At 30.1% G+C, this 13,486-nt stretch overlaps 1 protein-coding gene and 1 long non-coding RNA gene across 5 annotated transcripts in view; one reads left to right on the forward strand and one right to left on the reverse strand.

Annotated features, from left to right (window-relative positions):
• Atg16 (Autophagy-related 16) overlaps positions 1-13,486 on the reverse strand; it is a 266,491-nt gene that overhangs the window by 102,161 nt on the left and 150,844 nt on the right. The gene's annotated exons all lie outside the window — the stretch shown is intronic.
• On the forward strand, positions 9,221-10,019 carry LOC148239476 (uncharacterized). Of its 2 annotated transcripts, XR_015810286.1 has the most exons (5): positions 9,221-9,358; positions 9,427-9,470; positions 9,552-9,616; positions 9,716-9,816; positions 9,888-10,019. It is a non-coding gene; the product is annotated as an uncharacterized LOC148239476 (long non-coding RNA). The 2 variants fall into 2 exon arrangements; XR_015810294.1 differs by lacking the exon at positions 9,552-9,616.

The raw sequence follows: 13,486 nt of genomic DNA on the forward strand, positions 1-13,486 counted from the left end.
AAATTCGAAGTAAAAAATGCCAATTATTGAAAATGACTCTTGGAATCTGTATAATGATGATAATTATATCAAGGCCATTGAGTTATTTTATAAATTTTATAACAAGAAATTCGCATAACTTTTATTTATATTTTTTAGTGTTGATTAATAAACTGTATTTAACGATATTTTAAGCATACAGTAGTAAAACGCACTACTAGTCGCTTTTATGAGGCGTTTTATGTTTTTTTTTATACATAGAATTAACAAGACTTATTACTTAATCAACACACTAATGTAATATTAAGATATTAGCATTAAATGAAGTGAATTATTACTAGTACTAATTCGTTAATTAGGCACAAATTGAAGAGAAACGCGTAATATGCAGACATAAACGCAGGCACATTATATAATTATGGTTAAATATTTAACACTTAATTAACTTTACTAAAATACATAATTTAATATAAATAGTTTGCACAGAATTAAAAATAATATTTAACTTACATATGGCGTAATTTAAATATAATCTATTAGTATAATATTACATTAAAACTATTGTAGAGATAAGCTTTGGTAAATGGCTCAACTTTCAGCATTAATAAATGTCATGTAGCAACATTTATATTAAGAAAATTCTATAAAACATCCTTAAATTGTGTTTATTTACTTTAATTTAAGCTTTACTTTTACTTTAAACTATTTATTATTTTTTATTCCAGAATTGTGGAAATGTTCAAAAGTCACTCCGATTCATAAAAAGGGTCCCAAATCTCAGATTGACAATTACAGGCCAATAGCTTTGATCTCATAACCTGCAAAATTATTTGAAATTGTTTTGCATAAATACATTTTTACATCATTGCAGGTGCATGCTTCTCGACCAACAACGCATAAATACATCATTGCAGGTGCATGCTTCTCGACCAACAACATGGTTTCCGTAAATCTCGATCCACTGTCACTAATCTAATGATTTTGTCTAACTATGTTTCAAAATCATTGGACTCTGGTGTACAAGTGGACGTCATATACACAGATTTTGAAAAAGCATTTGATAAAGTTAAACATGCTTTACTTGTAAAAAAGTTATCTAATTTCGGGTTTTCTGAAGATCTCATAAATCAATTCTCAAATTACTTGACCAATAGATATCAATTCGTCAAGTATAATAACTCTTTTTCAGAACGATATAAGACCCCTACTGGAGTACCTCAAGGATCCAATTTGGGTCCATTGTTGTTTTTATTGTTCATTAATGACATAGAAACAGCAATAGAGCATTCAGATTTTTTATTATATGCAGATGACTTGAAAATTTACAAGAAAATGCATTCGATTTCTGATTCCCTCGACCTACAGGAGGATCTCAACTCTATATGGAAATGGGCTTGCTATAACCAATTGCCTTTCAGTGTAAAGAAATGTCACACAATTTCATTTTCAAGGTCGTTAACGCCGGCAAAATATTCATACCATCTAGGCGGATATTTTCTGGAAAGGTTTTCTTTAACTAAGGATTTAGGAGTGACTTTCGAAGAACGTTGGAAATTTAGCCAGCACATTGCAGAGACTCATAGCAAATCCTTAAAAATGCTCGGTTTTATCTTGAGAAATGCGCGTTACTTCAGGAATACTTTAGTATTGCGCACTCTTTATGATACTCTAGTCCGCAGCATACTAGAAACTAGCTCCATCATTTGGATCCCAGGCGTAATGAATCAATGTAATGAATTGAAGCTGGAAAAAGTACAACGTAAATTTCTTCGATATTTATACTTGAAGGAATACGGGTATTATCCGTTCTTGTTTCCCAGTGCTTTTATTATGGGAGCCCTGGGATACGTTTCTTTGTCGACTCGCAGAAGTGTTTATGTAATTAAACACTTCTGGAAATTGCTCAAGGGCATCGTAGACAATCCTTCAGTGCTCGAGCAGCTTCAAATGTGGGCTCCTGAAGGTGGTTATAGTTCTCGGTCACGTCCACTATTCTTGCCTGTAAAGTCTAGAACTGGAGCACTTGCCAACTCTTCTCTGGCCAAGGCTATTCATCTGCTCAATTCTGTCCATAGAAATATTGACATTTTCCTTTGCACATATGGAGTTTTGGTTCAGTTCGTATGGGACAATGCACACCTGTTGAGGTGATTTGTGTCTGTTGTTTTGTCTTGTTTATATTTGTATGTATTATGATGTATTTGTACTTTTGACTATCGTGACGCATTGGGTTTGCCTGTCAGGTCACGATGGTTATAATTTTAATAAATAAATAAATAAATATTATTAATATTCACACACAATTTAAATTAATACAATTCGAATTTTTAGGAATGTTTATATTTCACGCTTAAATATCCAAGCAAGTTAATATTAAAGGCACTTTTAAGATATCAGTCCGTCAATTTTACCTACTATACACCCATTTTGCCCGTTTAGGACGGTGCCTCTCGCGCAAATGGCAATATAATGCGCAAACGTTCCTAGTTGAGATGTCAGCGTCGAGCGTTACTTTCGCACACAGGCAATAATTACGCAAATGCGGATCCGAAGAGAAATTGCCGTGAAGGATGCTGGCCAGGACTCGGTGCGTTTGTCTCGGAGGCTTCATCAATCACCGGCCCTTCGAGAGCGAGCGCCGCCACAATGTATCATTTGTCCGGAGCGAATGCCCGAGATGGATGCCCCTCGACGGAATGCCAATTGATTGGCGGCGACCAGCCAAAGACCAAAGATGTGCCTCAAATACGTATGTAAAAAGCGAGCCCATAGGCGAACCTTGCACTCACATCTTAAAGGTTAAATACTTCGGAATACACTTACGTTCTAAGCTATATGGTGAGCTCATTGAAGAAGCTTGCAACTATTGCGGCTTTTGACCAATGCTTTCGGTCTTAAACCAACCGCAAATAAATTACATTAATATTTTGAGAGGTGGAAAATTAAAATCAACCGAATTAAAACATGAGCAATTATATTCACAAAGCGTAGGCAAACTCTACCACCACCTCTCCTAAATTTATTTATTAAAATTACGATCATCGTGACCTGACAGGTTAACGCAATGCGTCACCATTGTTAAAAGTATAAAATATATTATGCCGAAGTTCAACTGAAGTCGGCCGAGGCCGCCGACTTCCGAGTAGCGGCCACACTGCCACAAATTCTATATACCGTCCGGATGGCGGCCGTGAATGACGTCTGCACGGCGGTTGCTGTCACGTACAGCTGGCTTATTTGCGCGCGATCAAAAAATGTGCCAAATAATCGCAATTTTTAAATTGTCATATTATTAAAATTACGCTACTGATAATTATAAAAGTTTGGGTGTGCACTCGCCAAAACAATATCGGTGAAAACTTTTCGATCGTAAATATTCAATTTACGCAAAATCTTTGTTGGCTTTTGCAAAATGCCATAAGGCATAAAAATGATACTTTAGAATACGAAAACCACATCTGTGACTATCCTAGGATTTGTCGCCATTGATTCTAAATGAGAATTCGTTATGGTGTGACATTTATATAAATCGATCTAGGAAAATACATAAGGATATTCGAAACGATCTTTTTTAAAAAATCAAGTACCACTAATTATTTAATTTTAGATGAAAAAAAATATAATACCGATATGTGTTAAAAGAATATACTATCAAAAATATAATTACTCCCTTTTGGTGCCCTAAAATATTCAAAGATGTCAGTAAGAGTCTGTTTAAGTGCCCGATAAGCATGTGGTATTATAACTTGACCACGATGCAGCGCTCGTCATGCGCGTTGACCATAGGACGCCTACGCGCATACTGAAATTCAACCGAGTTACTCGTTTTATCTTAGTTTGCGAAACACCATATCATTATCTCTCTCACTCTCGTCACTTAACACGCGAGAGAGCGAAAGGGGTAGTATCTCACCGCTCGCGCTCGAAAGAGCAGCTCCGACTTCAATGTTCGGAAGCTCTCGAAGCTGGCCAATTCGATAGAATTACCCATACTTTACCTCCCGTTCTCAGTAACCTCGGACAACTTCCGAGAGATTTTAGACCGAACTTGACCGAAGTAACCCACTATATTATCCGTCCTTGGCCAACCTTGGACAACTTCCAGAGAGTCTAGTGCAGGTATTACAATTTTAAATTATTGGACAATAATTTGAGATTAGATTTATAAAACCGAAATTAGATTTTTTTTAAATAAAAATTGCAATAACAAGCGTTAAATACCAAACTTAAATTCAAACTTAAATTTAATAAACATATTTTTGAACTTCGCTATAAAGGGCTGCCGCCATTGCGGCCCTTAGACCGATAATTAATAGAAAAAGCGCGCTAACTATAAAAAATAAATTTTAATCTATAGGCGAATAATAATACCAATTTCAACATATGCATGTCTGGTGTGAAGTAACACCAGTAAAAGTGTTTTTTTTTTTTCAAATTACATAGTCATTCGAAACAAAACTATAAAAATAATATATATTTGAACTTTTTATACTAATCTTAAAAAATGCATATGAACCTTCAAATACCAAGAATTAAAAAACACTCATTTTCATACCAGAAAATATAGTAAAAATAACTCGCAAAACCACATTTACCCACTAATTTCGTGTATCGGTCACTACAAAAAAAAACAGCATTAAATTTAAATACAAGCACATTTTACTTTACAGACATATCAATAATTACAGTTATTTAATACAGTGTACTCAAATAATCATTTGCAATATTTTTCTAAATTATAAATAATGATGAAATAACCTGTGACCACTAATTGATTGTGGCAGCAAAAGTGGGCGAGCCCTAAAGTTCCTTCAGGAGGAGCAATGTGTATAAAAGCCTGATACACAGAACATAAATATATCTTACACTTATAGTATCACTCCAAGCAAGGCGTCAATAATTTAAACAAGCTTTTCAACTAATAATCTACACTTCTGACAAATATCTAAGGAGCAACCGATTAAATTTTTAAGTCAAATCCTAGCTAGACGTTTTGAATTCAGAACACTGCCTTACAGATGACTGAATCATTCGTATTCAGACACGTAAAGGGAAGTTCACGTATACAACAACTAAAATATATAAAATTGTTACACAAAAATAATATTTAACATATACAAGCTTCAGGCTATAAAAAAATGTAATAGTGCAATTTTTTGTTATACATATGTATATATGTAGAATAAAGCAATATGACTCTTAATCTAAATACACGGCACGGAATTTTAAAGTTGAAAAACCGTTGTTTTATGCAATAGAAAAAATATTTTAGAAAGCGTGGAAATTAATAGTGACCTATAAAATACATTATCATAATTTTAAGAATGGCATCAATGAATATTTATATTCGCAAATATTTATTAAAAACTCAATAAGCGGTAAATCTCAAGATGACGTTAATGAACAAATCGTGTATTATATGATATAGATCCGTATGAGTGTTTACTCATTTATATTATGATCTAATTTGAATTAAATATATTCTTTATTACGATTTGTATGTAAAACTAATTAAACAATGATCTAATACCAATCAACTGTATTTTTTATAATTGAAATCTTAATTGGAAATTGTTGAATTATCCACCTCATAATGTAACTATTATAGATATTATTTCCCAGATTAATGGCCTCTCCCCCTCTCGCGATGAAGACGCATCTTTGACGGTCGCGGTTAGCCGCATTAGAATTTTTAATGAGCCATAATTATCAGACAACTTTACCATTATGCAAATGGACTAATCCAGATTTTGCATGCATAAGGCTGTCGTGCGAGAGGCGATGGAATCTCGGACATAGTCGTAAAGGTTTTGCGCATTGAACCGAATAATTCCATAAACATTTAAAATCTATGCTTAAACTGTATAATTAATATATATATTCTCATCCTTTTGATTCAATCCTGCTTTGAAATCTATAAACATACAGCTAAATTACAATAACACCGTTTTAACTGATCCACAATCCCATCTACCCACGCGAACCAATCTCGATCGAATTACATTTTACCACCACATCGACATTGACTCTGAAAGCTTGCGTTAACCGATATAATGAAAGTAACTGCTCTCAATCGTTTCTATTATATGTATTTCATCGACAAGGTCGTTACAGCTATAACCCTAAACAATGCACTTTTAACGTAATTTTTCTAGAACAAATGACGTTAAGCCATGATCGACAGATAATTTAATCCTTTAGTCAAAGGCTTGTATTATATGTTACTCGGTATATAAGCTAATAGATTAGTACGTTAAACGGCCGTGACTTTTTGCACACTCGATGCTTAACCGAGTCACATCAGACGGAGGATATCCGCTCTATGTCACAATCTCGCGAGTCATCTTATGCACAAAACAGCATCCCTCGGATAACAAGCTTTACAAACACATATTATATTAAAATTACGAAGACGGCTCATATCGCGATATCGATGTAAGAACCGTGCACCAGAGTCATAGTATTCTTGGAATGTTTCATATATGTGGAAGGTATGATTAACGTTTAATGAGCCAGTGTTTGCAAAACATTCAATATACATTTTATAATAGCGAGCATTAAGCGGCCTTAATCGCTTAATAATTCTGAACGCAAATACGGTAGCCGTACAATATAACGCGGCCATTATAATTTATTATGTATCTTTATAGCGTATAAAAACGTATTAACTCGATATAAAATGATAAGGTGATCAACCTTTGTGGGAAAAGAAAGACTTAAAGATGATATTTCTTTTTGTCGTAGATCGTAAACAGTCTTATGTTTAAAGAAAATTGGAATCGAGTATTTAAAAAAAAAGACGAAAAATAAGTAATAATTGGTTCCTTATTAATATTATTAATTTACTCTATTTCAATTCTTAAGAAAATCTTAAAGAATCATACATTCAATGAAATATAAAAAAACTTTTGTACATTTATAGTCTGAGGTGTTTCAAGTAAATATAATTCTGTTGATGACTTAAAAATGATGTTTGAGTAGGGATGAAGATTATGTATAAATATCTAGGATATGTCTAGGATGCTCGGCTTCATTACGCGGAGCGCGTTACACTTTAATAATGTATTATAGATTCGCATTTTGTATCATACGTTAGTTTGTACTAGTATCCTATTTGAATTTAGCTCTATTATATGTAACTAGCTGTCGGTACCTCACTATCGTGAGGTACCGATAGCTAGCGAGTGTGCGAATACCGGACCCTCAACTTTTTGGGTTTTAAATATAATTTTTGCTTCGTTCTGATTTTTTTAAACATTTTTTAAAATTTAATGGTTCAAATTGGACATTACTATTTAGGATTTTCAATGATAGACAAAATAGTTCAATCTATAAAAAAGTACTTAACATTTTCAATTCATTTGAAAATAGGTTTACAACTTGACTAAATATTTCCAGAAGAAAACATTTTATATTATTTATTAGATTTACAACGTTAGATTTTATCGTTATATTGAAACTTAGATATTTAATGATAAATCTAAATATTGTATATCATTTATGAATAGGTTTAAAACTTGGCTAGATAATAATAAATTAAAAATTGTACTATTAAATTTCAATACAGCGAAGCTCACGGAACCAATGAATAAATTTTGGTATACTGAAAATTCGTTATATTGAACGTAAGGAAGATGATATATTTTATTTTTAATTATCACATTACTACAACATCGAAATAACCTCTTATAAGGTTGACAGATAGTTTTTTGCCCATTTTTAAGGATACCGTATGAAACAATAAAATTTGTGAAAAAAATGTTTTATAAAAAAAGTTTGAGGGTCAGCGAAACACCTGTAATGTCGCTTTTGAACACATCTGTCACACACCACGTCAAGAATGAACTGAATTTGGAGAAATATTGTGTAAAGTTGCAACGTCATTCTTAAATTCGGATCAAAATATTTCGTTATACTGAGATCAGTCTTCGTTATAATGAAAACATTTTGTATGCAAGTTTTTCGGGGACAAATTAAAGATTCGTTATACTGGGAATTTTGTTATTTCAGTATTCGTTACAAAGAGATTTCGTTGTAATATTTTTTAAAATAGGTTTGTAACTTTACTAAATATTATTGAAACAAAAAATATCAAAATGTTTTCAACATAAAAAATAATATTAAAACGTAACATTTTGTATCATTTAAAAGTAGGTTTACAGTTTAATAAATAATAATAATAATAAATAGCATCAGTTACACATCCGCTCAAAAATATTACTGATATGGAAAAATATTTTGTTACACCTTACTAACGCTACAACACAATCGATCATATATAGTTAGTGCAATGTGAGTGATTATAAGTCATTGATTGTGTTTTAGGGTATTTTATGTGTTTGAGTGCCAGTTTTAACGCTGCATAACACAATTATATCATAAATTTAAATTTTCGTAATAAAAAAGTTTTTTGGTGACATCATAAGTTACTTTATAATTTAAAAAAAATATTTCTATGTTTTATGTGTAAATATAAAAGTCAGTTTTTAATTACATTTGTGCGTTTTAAAAATATTAATAATTTTGAAACCTTTGTCTTTTTTGATTAAAAAATATTTTGATTTACATATTTTTTAAAGTAAATGTTTTTCTGCGCAGCATTATATATTTTAATAATTAATGAGTGTAAAAAGTTTTCACTATATTTAAAATTAATAATGAACTAATGATATTTAAAATCTATAATAAATGATTAATATTTAAAATCCATAATAAAATAAAAAATATTTTTAATGTTGAAAAAAATTAATGTTGAAATTTTATTCTGAAACTTTTAATTTAAAAAATATTTAAATTAGTGTTATACATTTTTGTGTAGTTTAGTTTCAAAGGCGTCAGTAAGATGGATTTTTGCAATATTGTGCGCTTAGTAGTTGGTTGGTAATGAATAGTACTTATTTTGAAACTTTGCCCCTTTTTGTTTAAAATACTTTTTAAAGCAAAGTTTTAAAAATTCTCTAAAAACTAAAACTTTAAATTGCCAACGTTCGCCAAAATTTAGGTACATATTTTTTCTGTATAGAGAAGCTAATACATATCCACATTATTTATATTATATTTTAAATCTATAAACTAAAAAAATATTTTAAAAAACATTTTTTTTTGTATTTGATGATTTTTATACATATTTTAATAAATTTTATACAATTTAAATCGTTAAAATAAATTTCGCTCGTTAAAATCAATTTCGCTCGTTAAAATCAATTTAGTTCGTTCTCAAGCGCGGGACTTCCCAAATTTGCTTTGACAGTTCTTCTGTCAGATCTGGCAAGAAATATGTTATAATCGCGGGATTTTTGTTACAAAGTGACAATTGAAGATGATTCAAGTGATGCAGCATTTGAAATTATAGACAAAACTATAAATTGCGGGTGTGCCAGTAAGTGTTTAGTTATAAATGAATAATATAACACGGTTATTCTAACAAAATTACTATTGACTTTCCAGGATCTAATATTAAAAGACAAACAGCGGTGATTTGGCAATTAAAGGTATACATACCGAAGTTAATTAAACATATTACAATGCTAGTAATAATAAAAAATATATGACATATTGTGACAATTTTGTAGAAGATGAAAAGATGCCAATCTACGTGTTTAATCCTCTACAGTACATCCATCAATTGTGTTCTTTGGTTGTCGTTTAAATTTAATTTATGGATTATATTAGTAGTAATAATGTGTTCAATGTTTACTCTTGATAGGAGTCTTATTGTTTTTTAATTATTTTTCAGAAGCAATGATGGAACAATTTGATGACCTATATGGCTACAACGTAGAATTGGTATATATAAACAAAGAGTTAATCTTCTCGTGTTGAAGTCACTGTCAGCAAGTATTATCTTTTTATAAAGAACATACTACATAAGTTTGATGTAACTGAATATCTTAAATTTGGCTATTCAGAAAGAGGAATGATGGCACAGAACAAAAATTGTACATATTTTGCCACATCGGAATTAAAAATAACCCACTCTTAGATATTTTGGCTATCGATTATTCCAGGTATGCAATCACATATTTATAATCATTGTAAAATGTCGTTTATTAGATAACATCCAAGAAACTACACATTTATAAGCTGTCCGACAGCGCCGATTTGATCGACATTAACTTTCAATCCTCACATACTAAGGATATATTACACGTTCATGTTTAAAACATAACTGGTTAATTTAAAATTCTTAAAATCTAACGTATATGTGTATAAAATCGGAAAGCAATGATAATGTTTATGTGATATTATTATAAAAACTCACTTTTCGGCCTCGGAGCCCGGCGACGGGATTTCAAAATTTGAAGATTTCATTACAAAGATTGTTTTATGATTGTTTATCTAATTTAATCAATGTATTCTTCTTATCCTAAACACATTATGTATATATTTAATTTTCATAGTTATATAACACACCTAGTTAATTTGCAATCCGATTATTTATAAAAGCAAAAACTCACTTTTAGGCCTCGGAGCCCGTCGCCGGGAATTCAAAATTTGAAAATTTCATTACGAAGATTATTTTATGATTGTTTATCTAGTTTAATCAATGTATTCTTCTAATCCTCAACACATTATGTATATATTTAATTTTTATTCAGTCAAATGACGAATTAATGAAAATTATTGTCGCGTAGCAAAATTTTATTATTAAATAATAATTATTTAAAAGTGTTGTCACGGTACTATCTATTTGAATTTGAATGCTTATTTTTCATTGGTCGACGCTATTTGAATATTTGAATGCTTATTTTTGATTGGTCGAAACAACAGAACGCATTACCGGCGGCTCGAAAATCAATCGGAACAAATTCAATTTTAATTTTTATTATTATTTATTATTATAATTAAATATATTTCCTTTGTTTACGTGTATTGTTACACACCGTTAATACAAAGCGATACGATTTACAGAGTAGATAATTGAACGGAGAATGTTTCGTTTAAAGTTATGCGCGTCCGGAAGCGACGGCGGAAGCGGATTAGAACAATTATATATAAGATCCTTGTTGCTGGAGAAAATAAAAAAAAAATTCAGAGATATATATAAGTATCCGTATTTGTATCCTACTGTCTTTTTGTTATAAACGTTAGGATACAATTTATTGCATTTTTGGGTAACGGCCACTTTTGATTTAAAGTATCTTGAAGTGTCGCGATCGCGTGCTTATTCCTGTACGTGGCGGCCAGGACGTCAGCGCTTGAGAACACGTCTCTTGCAAGAACCAATAAGAAAAAAATGCGAGACGGTGCTCATCTATATTAGGTGTGCACCATAATTGTTTTTTTTATTTTTTGTTTAATATTTAATGATTTAATTATTGTACATAATAAAATATTGTAACATAAATATCAATATATCGACACTGCTATGTGAAAAAGTCGAACAAGCGTATATTATCACCTGGTTTATATATATTTAAATACATTTTAAATATATATCAATTAGCAACACACTTTGCAACATTTTCATAAGATTCCATTAATAAAATTAGTTGTTATTAGTTGAGTGGGGAATTTAAAATGGTTTCCAAAAGATTGACAAACCATAATAAAGAATTGCTAGGATTTTATTTGCACGTTGCATTGATATGACATATGGTAAGCGATTAAAAATGATCAAGAAGCACATGTTAAATATAAAAAAATATAAAAAAAAATAAAAAAAAATATAAATATATGAGCGTTGAAAAATCTGGGATTCTGTAATAATAAATAAAAGGTTGAAACATATAAATGTTTACTAACGAGATTATAGATAAGTATAACTCGTTTTATAGCAAAATATGTAACAAGATTTATATACCTCATATTCCTATACTTTCTAGACGAAAAAGATTCATAGAAAAGACATAATTAATAATGGGTTTAAAACGTCTCAGAAAAGTTTTAATAAAAAAATCACTGTTGAGAGTGTTAGCCCAGAAAGAGGTGAACTAAAATTTATTTTTAATGAACTACATTTTTCTACAAAAACTTTTATTAGTATTTAAATTTTGTTAAATTTATAAATAACTATAAAAGTTTTCAGGAGTATGTGGAAATTAAATGTAGCACTGATTTAAATCTACTTATAGATCACAATATAAGTTATAAATAAGTATTCATTTATGCAAATATTGTTCCTTTTGAAGCACTAACATGCATTTAAGCTAAGATAAAATATGTTTAATTAAATAATTATATTTAAATGAAAAAGTAAAATAAGTATTCCACAATTAATAAAATATTTAAAATGCCAAAAACTGAAAAAAAATATGTGAAAATTTAGTTCTTGATACTTTGAGGAACATATTTAAAAAATCCTTATTTTAACGATAAAACATATAAATGGAATAAAAAGCTATAAAAACTAATAATTTTAAGTTAAAATTTGTTTGACTTAAGAATTAGCTAATAAGCTAAATAAATTATTAAAATAATAAAATAAAAGTGAATAATAAAAATCCAATGCTAGAATTGTTCTTAGCATTTTTTTTTAATATTTTGACATTCGATAATTATTCATGAAAATCCTAACAAGCATATTTGTCTATGATTTATCAAAGTGAATTATTTTTTTGCATTATATAAAGTGTCAAGAATCACAAACTTCTAAGTACTGGTTTATATTATGACAATAATTATGTTTCGTTAAGATTTCTCTAAATAATTTGCAATTAGTTTAATATCGTTAAAACGATTCACACTACTAAATAAAGCAACCTTTGAATAAATAAACATGAATATAAATTCTATTTATTCCATAAAAGATACTACTTATTTTGATACTTTTTATAGACATATTTCCTATATATAAAATTTATTATACATCTTTAGGAACACGTTTTACAACTTTTTGCTTCGTTTTCCTTAATTGATTAGCAGTTTTTAGTGTCATAAAATTTTTCATTACGTGCTACTTATTTCCTGATATTTTCATAAATAGAAAAAGAGATACTTAAGATATCTCTTACCATTAACACTCAAATAAATAATAAAATAAAAATGAATTATTATTATTATATTAAAATTAAAAGTTTATTCATATCATATAAACGTTCAATCTAAATTGTATTACTATAGCTTTTTCTTAGTTTTAATTTACGAGCTTTTAATACCATCGATTGAAACATATTTTTATATAAATATAGAACAGGGCCAATATTGTCTCGTTATAAAAAATTGCATAAATTTTACCGTGCCATTAAAAAGGCAGGATTCCACCGCCAAAAAAGGAAATGCTATGTGTCGTTGGCTATATCAGAATATACGTGTTTACAATTCTCGAACATATCTTATATTAGCCGCCATAAAGACGTGTATTTTTTCCGCCCCGTGAACATGACTAACACGCGGCAAAATATGATACGATCTTAGGGGTTAATTTAAGGCATTCTTATTCAAAAGTCCACATTATCTGCGTGATCTGCAAGAATTTTATTAATGGCGAACTGAACTGAGGTCAAAATGCACGCGCTTGCATTCTTTGACGGACAGCCTGAGAAGTTTTGCGGCAATGGAACAAATA

The sequence above is a fragment of the Plectrocnemia conspersa genome, unplaced genomic scaffold (genome assembly GCF_051122295.1).
Source record: "Plectrocnemia conspersa isolate PC_06_02 unplaced genomic scaffold, ASM5112229v1 ptg000001l, whole genome shotgun sequence".
Classification (NCBI taxonomy): Eukaryota; Metazoa; Arthropoda; class Insecta; order Trichoptera; family Polycentropodidae; genus Plectrocnemia; species Plectrocnemia conspersa.